Source organism: Halichoeres trimaculatus, unplaced genomic scaffold, assembly GCF_033239565.1.
Source record: "Halichoeres trimaculatus isolate MK-OKI-2021-1 unplaced genomic scaffold, fHalTri1.1 fHalTri1_scaffold_22, whole genome shotgun sequence".
Lineage (NCBI taxonomy): Eukaryota > Metazoa > Chordata > Actinopteri > Labriformes > Labridae > Halichoeres > Halichoeres trimaculatus.
In genome coordinates, this window is record NW_027437200.1 from 18,023,102 (window position 1) to 18,030,855 (window position 7,754).

At 40.1% G+C, this 7,754-nt stretch overlaps 1 long non-coding RNA gene across 1 annotated transcript; it reads right to left on the reverse strand.

The window, feature by feature from the left end:
- Positions 1 to 1,635: 1,635 nt before the first annotated feature.
- On the reverse strand, positions 1,636 to 7,495 carry LOC141811067 (uncharacterized). Its single transcript, XR_012600145.1, has 3 exons — positions 7,404 to 7,495; positions 2,023 to 2,221; positions 1,636 to 1,665 (listed from the first exon to the last, which is right to left on the reverse strand). It is a non-coding gene; the product is annotated as an uncharacterized LOC141811067 (long non-coding RNA).
- Between the last annotated feature and the right edge of the window lie 259 nt (positions 7,496 to 7,754).

Below are 7,754 nucleotides of genomic sequence, written 5' to 3' on the forward strand. Positions count from 1 at the left end.
CCTTGGCTTCTCATGCATAAACACGAAAAAAGAAAGAAAGGATGCCCTTCCCATTCCTGACTTTGGCTTTCCACATAGGCACATGGAAAGGCAGGGAGCTCCCAAAATAGAGCTGTACCACCAGATTTTAAAAAAGGGGATGTGTGTTCTCCCGTCTGAAGCTTTAATATTCCATAAAAGCATGTGGAAGGCAGGGATACCATCGGAAACAGGCATCCATTTAAACTTCTTAAGCTCATCTACTTTTGCAGTTCACCCTGAAAACCACTTTGAAACTCATCTTAAAATGTGTCTGATTTTGTAGTGTAATATGTATCCTCACTGATGCTCACTCTGTTTTACCCCTAGGGTCTTTGCTACTGTTCTGCCTTTGCTTTTCCTGTATGCATGTGAAAGAGAAAGGGAGGGTGCTTTCCTGGCTTTAGCATTCTACATAGGCAGGTTGGAGGGCAGGGAGTTCCCAGAAAAGAGCCATACCCTTAATTATAAAGAGAGGTGAGGTGTGCTCTTCCCACCTCTGACTTTGGCATTCCACATAGGCACTTGAAAGGCAAGGAAGCTCCTAGAACAGAGACGTACTACCAGATTTTAAATGGTCGGATTGCTTTGCAAAACAATACAAGACAAGGTCACCATAATTTCTGACAGATGTGAAAGTACGATCCAGATCCTGGATATATTCTGGATAAAAAGATTTTCAACACTGTCAGGAAACAAATTATTGTACAAACCTGCAGCTAACACCAAACTGTAGCAGACAGTCTGCTGAAAGGGAGTATAACATTAAAGTAGGACTAAAGTGTGACGTGACAATCACAATATTCTTGGCGGAGGTCTGTGCTCTCTGAGTGCTTTGCTAGTTAATTACTTGATAAAAGTGGTCGCGACTGAATCCTTTTTTTCAATTAAACCAAATACACAAAGATCTCGACTAAAGGAGATAAAGAAGCTGGTTAACAGTGTTGCTTTTTACCTCTAGCTTTTATTTATATATTTGTTTGTATCATTGAATTTTATCACATCTATCACCTAAAGCAGAAGCACCAAATGTGATGTTTTGACAGTTTGAGGAATCCTTCTCTAAGACTTTGATTGCATCTCTAAAAATTGTTTGAACTCATAATGAGAATCACTGCGTACGACTCCTTTCCCTTTCTTATTCACCAGCGTGCTAAATGTAGCTTCAGTGGACCTTGTAATACTAAAATTTGCAACTGTGATGTCTAGGATACAAAGCATCTAACTGATTAGAGTGAGATTTAACTTTCTTCATCTGTAATTAGCATTACATTAGTATTCTGTACATTCATTAAAATGCAAGCACCTCTGAAGTCTTTTGAAAGTTGCCAATTAGCCCATATATTTCTGCTTTAATAAAGGATTTCAGATCCCTTTCATTTGCCTCGCGCAGTGTTCCTGACCTATTTTATAAGAGAACAGGTGGAAACTCCGTAAATTGGTTTCAAATCTTATTTTGTGATCTTTGAACCTGGGGAAATTGAAAATCGTTTGGCGAGCAGAAATATACACACCATACACACAACATAAAATCACCTCTGTGGTATTGACTCTCAGACCCTTTAATGCAACCTTATTGGCTCAAGGCTTAAACACCCCTGCTTCTAAGATTGAGATGTCCTTTAATCTTCGCCTCTTCATCTGCATCTGTTATTAAAGAGATAAATGGATTTGATAGATAAAATAAATGAAGCATCACAGCTTAACTGGAAATGCACCGTGTGTACTCTCAAACTAATTCTTGTTTTCCGTTTGACTCTCCAGCTGCAATAAACAACATCACAATCTAATACAAGCGCTACAAGGTTCAAAGCAGTGCCCCTGATATACTGCAGGATTACTGTGAACACTGAAAGCACCCAATGTGAATTTTCTCAGCGATAAGTTGATAACTATAACCCAACGTGTGGGCCCAGCCTTCCTAAGCTGTAACGAGTTTAAGTCTCTTTCTGGCCCACTGTGCTGTCTCGGTGTTTGATAGCAGTGTTATCCACACTCACTTACCCTTTCTCTTAGGCACTGCAGGGCCTCAGGGACTCCGCTTGTTCTGTGTGTTTACCAATTCCCACAAGCTAGCCGGGACTCTTGGGGCGTCTCCTGGAAATTACATTTCTTAGGGTCCCTGAGACTGTTTAGCAGGCTGGATGGGAATAATTGCAGGGCAGGAAAGCATCAGAAGGACACGTTTCCGCAGACAGCAGATCTGTGGGATGGAAAAAAGAGCTTTAGAATTGATTCAAATGTAATGGCTTCATAAAATTGTAAATAAACTAATACAAATTGAGAACACTGCTGTAAAAAGAACATATCAGAGGTGATGTCATGCTACTAGTAGTAAAAACCACTTAAGTAAACAAAGCTACCAAGATTTAATGCTACATTACACCAAGATTTAGATGTGCTAGCTAAAAGATGCTGAGACATCAAACTGGAAAAGAGCAAAATTAGCATGAGCATTAGCATTCATTTTCTTACCAATGATACATTTAAACCAAATTTATCTTTGTATGGTGGCTAGTACTTCTTCAACAAACTATTCTTGGTTAGCATTTGGCTGGCTAGGCCATTTAATACACAAGCTAGTTTCTAAATTTTCCTCACGCTTTTATATAGCTAGCTTTGTTTGTTACAACTTAATTTTTGTAATGATGTCCTTTGGCTTCAACATTTGCAATAATTTAAGCATAGCTGGCTTTCTGTAAGACTTCTAAAGTTAACATGCCACTAGCCTAAACACTAAAACTTGTCTTTTTTAAATTGCTAATTTTCATCCCCATGTTAATATAGCTAGCTGTGTTGTCAACAACTTCTGCGAATCTTGTCATTTGAGTCCCTGTTTTAAGCTTCTTGTTGCATGCTATTTGCTAACTCTTCTGCTTGCTTGCGTGTGGCTAATTCTTTGAAAAAGAAGTTATGTAGTTTTAGAATATTTTCACAGTTAAACCACATTTTTTAAATATTTTCCCCCTGAGCGACTAGTGAGGGTAATATGGAACTAACTACTTTCTACACTTACGCTAGCATTAATTTCATTAAAAAAAAACAATGACGATGAATGTTCATCAATGGCTCAATTTTTCCGTAATAAAGACAGGACTATAAAAAGCTAATACTACAGTAATAACGAAAACTTGTATCTGAGGGTAAATTCTTGGTTTGTTTCTCAGTTAAGCCTGTTTATATCTCTACAAAGATGACTCTACGCAGACGACTCTACGCAGACAACTTTACGCTGATAACTCTACACTGATGACTTTATGCTGACGACTCTACGCTGATGACTCTACGAAGATGAGTACGCTGACGACTCTATGCAGACGACTCCACACTGACAACTTTACGCTGATAACTCTACACTGATGACTTTATGCTGACGACTCTACGCTGATTACGCTACGCTGACAACTTTACGCTGATAACTCTACACTGATGACTTTATGCTGGTGACTCTACGCTAATGACTCTACAAAGACGACTCTACGCTGACGACTCTACACTGTAGTGGCATGTCATCGTGAGCACTGCAACACTAGCCACGTATACATGGACCCAAATATTCCATTTGCATTCGGTTTATTTGCTTGAACGGAAAGAAAATTTAATCTTTGTATTCACTAAGAAAAGTGCCGATCCGAATGGACATTTAATCGGTTTCACAGGGGTGGAATATTCCTTTTCCCCAAACCGATTGAGGTACCATGTATCCACTCAAACTGAAAGTTGTCGAGGTGCGTTCTTTCTGCGCATTCTCAGATATGACGTAGGACGTAACTTTGATAAATCAAGTGATGTTTACATTTTGCTCCGTGTGCCCCATTGACTATTCTGTTTGCTTTCAGCAGCGCATGTAGACCAGAGACTGGAATATTATATCTATCTATCTATTCTATCTATACAACAGCTATGTTTCTCAAAGTATCTACTCCTAGTGCCAAATTCTTACAACCCAATCACACATTCAAATACCTTTGGACTTATAGGCAGAATTGATCAGGTTATTTGCTTAAAGTTGCTTTTGTAAGAGACTCTAAAGTCAAAAAAATCTAACTGTACAGCACTGGAGCAGGAACAAGCTGATTCTGAACCTCACCTTTCAGATCAGAGGAGCTTTAATGTCATATATTGAGTTTGTTCACATTATACATTCCCATTAACAAAACTTGGAGGGAGCAGTGACCTGATACTCGCATTTGTACAGCTGAATACATTTCTCCACCCAAACGGAGACAGGTGAACGGCCAACTTAATCTTTGGACTTCAGCACATTTCCTCACATGAAATGCCAAATGTCTGTCTATTTGACCTATCTCCTCGCTCTGAAGAATACAATGACTGACTGACTGCAGAAGCTAAAGGTAAAAAAAAGAAAAAGAAAAAAATGTCAGGAGAAGGGGAGGTGAGGCTGATAGAGCGAAAGGCCATTATTAGACTCATTCTGCAATTTTTGGTGGCGAGCAACTCTGGAAATTGGAATTCCTCGACCTGGCAGGAGCCCTTTCAGTGAAGTAAATAAGCCAAAAATAAATAGATAACTGGGGTTATTTTAAATTAAAACAATCAATCAAAGGCGGGGGAAGGGGGGAGGGCAGAGTGTGCTGAAAATGCCCATTAAGACATTCATGGGGTTGTTATTTCTGCACCTGTGGAAGGGCAGGGGAGCCGAACTGAATATGAATCAAGTCAAACGTACCGGACACCGGCCATTATCTGCTACCAACACATACACCATGTTCTCCCTGTTGTCTTTGAATGTCGCTGCAGTTTCCACTCACTGTGACATGAATTATGCACGATATACTCCCAAACCGAAGCCGGCTTATGAGATTCCACGTCATATTTCCTCCCTTATATGAAGCCGTTTTCCAATAAGCGACGCAGCATTGATTCACGGACCAACAATGGATTTTAAATGAGGCTTTACAAAACACCTTAAAGCTGCCCTCCTCTGGAGGAAACACAGACGAGCTGAAGGTTGGTGGGATCAATTTTAGCCGATAAAGCTGAATCTACTTGGCTATAATGGAGTCCCATGTGTGACCTTATCACCCTGTCACACACTCGCCATAACAAGGCGCTTGATGTTATTGTAAACAACCAATATTGTTAGTCCCCTCAGCCTCCTGTCCGCTCCGTTCAGCGCCGGGCCTAATTAAGGCTGGATTTAGATGGTGGCATTTGGGTTTGTGTGGGCAGAGCGATGCTTTCTGGTAAATGACCACATTAACGTGATGATTCCTCTCCTTCTCTCTGCCTCTCTGCACTCTGTTTCTTTCTATTTCCCACCATGCCTGTGATTTAGGCAGTGATCCGTGCAGATGTGAGGGGAGCCTTCGCGCCGCGGCCCTGTCTAATTGTTATCATATTTTGTCATCTGCGGCCTGTTATTTTAGCTAGCGGTTGAAAGGACGCGTATAAATACATGCTGACGTTTATTGAATGTCAAAGGCCACTGGGCGGCTGATTGATTTTGACCTCTTTTCTGTGATGTCACCATGTGATTTGTTGCCACATCACGGCAATTTTAAAAAGCTATTTTCCCTGCCAGAGGAAATGCAAACTATCACTGTGAGATGGGAGAGGATCCCAAATAACTCTGGAGTTAAGATTAATGGAGATTTTTAGGAGGCCTGCCAGAAACTATGACGATTTGTTTTTTCTTGGATGCATTTAAAATAGGAGGGAATGTCACAGACAAAGTACTTAATCGATTTTAAGTAAAGGTCGACAGAAAGGTCAAGGTTGTTGTTTTAGGGGTGTGTTCATTCATGTGATAACAAAGACATAAAGCATGAAGATCATAAAAAAGAAACCCAACTCACATCCAGATCTGAACTGGACTGAAGATTGGTAGACCATAGACTTGACAATATATTGGGGTAGTGTTGTGATGTCATCCATTAGTTTCTGAGGCACAGTTTTGAAGCCTATTGAAAACAGAAACCATGTTGAAAAAGATGAACTCAACCTAGGTTTGTTCAAGTTTATAAAATCAATAAAATTAAATTAAATTTGATAAAATTTGACCCATATTTTTGTACTTATTGAATTGTGTATCACTGGTGCTTCATTTTAACCTGGCCTGTCTACAACCTGTTCAAAAAACTGATGGCCACAGGCACCAATGATTTTGATTTGGCCTTGCAGATAAAAGTGTCTCTTCTCCTAGACAGGAGAAGCTGGAAGGGTTTTTTATTCAGAATGACCCTTGCGCTCTGAGTGACTCTAGTTTTAAAAACAGAGTCAAGATCATTGCGACTTAAGTCGATGGTTTTTTGACAAAGTTGAACATTATTCCTCAGCCTGTTTTTGTTTGTAATGCTAAAGTTACCGATCAAACAGATCATTGCAAAGGTTAAAATGGACTTGATAAAAGAAGAATAAAACATTTTCAGAAGCTTTTTGTCAACATTGAAACACCTCATTTTCCTCAGACAAACAACCTCTGATTTTGATGAAATTCCTCTGGAAGTCAATAATCATGTCTTGTAATTTTTCTTGTAATTTTTTCATCTCTTTTTCATCATCTTTGTATTTGGAGTGGATCATTACTTTGTATGTCTTATTTGTTGGTCACAGACACCAAACTGATTTTGTCTTCAGTGATATTTTTTACTACTTTTGCTCCTGTGTTTGTCTGGAGATCCTACATGTAACCATAGCTGTATTGTTTGCATGTGAAATTAGCTTTTAGTAGCCTGTAGCATGTCAATGCTAACTGGTGCAAGGCCAGATGATCCCCGACAGGATCCAGGAGACAGAGACTGAACAGACTGCTGAAGAAGCTCAGTCCTGGACGCTGTGGAGGTGGAGGCTGGCTGAACTGGACAATGATGGACAAGCTGTTAGCATCTATTTTCTTATGGACCTTTTTGCACTTTCTTTAACTATACCTATATCTTACTTTTTTTTCTTGATTGTTGCTGTGAATCCTCCTGAATTTCCCCTCAGGGATAAAGAAAGTGTTTTTTATTCTATTCTATTCTATTCTATTCTATTCTATTCTATAATTCAGTTGAGTAGTATGAGAGAGACTGCAAAGGTAGCTGGACCAACAGCTGCAATCAAGCTAAAATGTCTCTTCTGGACATTGTTGTTAACTGTAACAAAACCCTTAAAGCATGACAGACTTACTCTTAAGATTTCTTTTTCTTTTTCAATCTATTTCACCTTCAACGACTTCTCCTTACTCAGACGTCTGACTTGTAGGCCAGCATCTGATTCAGACATGGTCATTTCTGTCTTTTTGATTGTTTGCTGTTTGTGGCTGTGTGCATGCTGATAACTGATGATGCAAATGCAAAGTTAAAAAAAAAAAGAGCAGGAGGTAATATTCAGATTTCCTGCACCATGCAAAGAACACACAGCTCCAGAAAAACGAATCCCACCTCCTCCTGTTCCCACAGGTACGCCGATCCGGGAGCCTCCTCTGCAGATTTACAGGCGGCCCAGTTGTGGTGGGGAGTGAGCTTTCTCTCCTCTGACTGTAATAAGAAAGAAACTCTTATACTCTGTAGAGCGGGATGAAAATAGACACGTGCTCGACAGGCACACTTTAATCTTTTCCCTCTCCCTCCTCCTGCCTCTGTCACACAGCTGAACAATGTCTCGGGGTATAGGAGTGTGGGATTTGAAAACCTATATCTGCTCTGTGAGACAGAACTGGATCCCCGCTCTTCTTCTTTTGTGTTTTTCGCTGCAGTCATAAATTTTGCATGTGGGAGCGCGGGGAGCGCTGC